At 44.5% G+C, this 1154-nt stretch overlaps 1 non-coding gene across 1 annotated transcript; it reads right to left on the bottom strand.

Moving 5' to 3' along the window:
- Positions 1-758: 758 nt before the first annotated feature.
- LOC135271006 (U5 spliceosomal RNA) lies at positions 759-874 on the bottom strand. Its single transcript, XR_010339160.1, has one exon. It is a non-coding gene; the product is annotated as a U5 spliceosomal RNA (small nuclear RNA).
- Between the last annotated feature and the right edge of the window lie 280 nt (positions 875-1154).

Below are 1154 nucleotides of genomic sequence, written 5' to 3'. Positions count from 1 at the left end.
GGGAGTTTGTTAGACGTGCACGCTAGGCTTGGTGGCTCATGCCTGTAACTCCAGCACTTTGGGAAGATGAGCAGGGAGTATCAGTTGAGCCCAGGAATTCAAGACCAGCCTGAGCAACATAGCAAGACTTCGTCTCTACAAATATTAATTAAAAAAAATTAGCTGGATGTGGTGGCACAGGCCTGTAGTTCCAGTTACTCAGGAGGCTGAGGCAGGAAGACTGCTTGAGCTCAGGAGGTCGAGGCTGCAATGAACTGTGATCGCACTCCTGCACTCCGGCCTGGGCAACATAATGAGACTTCATCTCAAAAAACAAACAAAAGAGGTGCATAATCTCAGATTCACACAGACTTACTGACTCACAGTCTGCAATTTAACAACATCCCCTGGTGATTCATACGTACATTAAAGTTCAGGAAGCACTGGTCCACGTTACATTATCTCACCTGATTCTTCTACCTATGAGGTAGACAGGGCAAGTTTGTTGTTGTTGTTTTGTTTTTAGGTGGAGTCTTGCTCTGTCACCCAGGCTGGAGTGCAGTGCTGTGATCTCAGCTCACTGTAACTTCCGCCCCCCAGGTTCAAGCGATTCTCCTGCCTCAGCCTCCTAAGTAGCCGGGATTACAGGCACCTGCCACCAGGCCTGGCTAATTTTTTGTATTTTTAGTAGAGATAGAGTTTCACCATGTTGGCCAGGCTGGTCTCAAACTCCTGACCTCGAATGATCCAGACAGGGAAAGTATTTTTTTTATATATAATCCCTACTAAAAAGCAAGCCTCAAAAAATTGGTTTAAGACTCAGAGTTGTTCCTCTCCATGGAAATCTTTAGTAAAAGATTAAAGATCCATACAATCTGAAGAGAAACCAGAGTAGGACAAGTATTTTTATTTCAAATTCATATCACTGGAAACCAAGGCTCAGAGGTCAAGTGACTTGCCCATGCTCACACAACTGAATGGAGAGGTTGGAATCTGAGCTCAGCTCTTTTGACTCCAGATGCCAAGCTCTGCCATGATTCAGAAGCAGAGACAAAGTAGCTAACTCAATGCAAATGTCTTATCTTGAGATATGACCCCTTTGTGCTGCTGATTGTTTTTCTCACCTGAAGTAGTGTAAGAAGCTGTCTGAAGGAGGATAAGCTATCATGATGAGT

Source organism: Aotus nancymaae, unplaced genomic scaffold (genome assembly GCF_030222135.1).
Source record: "Aotus nancymaae isolate 86718 unplaced genomic scaffold, 86718_ANA_hifiasm-v0.15.2.pri h1tg000072l, whole genome shotgun sequence".
NCBI lineage: Eukaryota > Metazoa > Chordata > Mammalia > Primates > Aotidae > Aotus > Aotus nancymaae.
The sequence above is the reverse complement of the archived record's forward strand: the minus strand, read 5'-3'. Positions and strand labels throughout refer to the sequence as shown.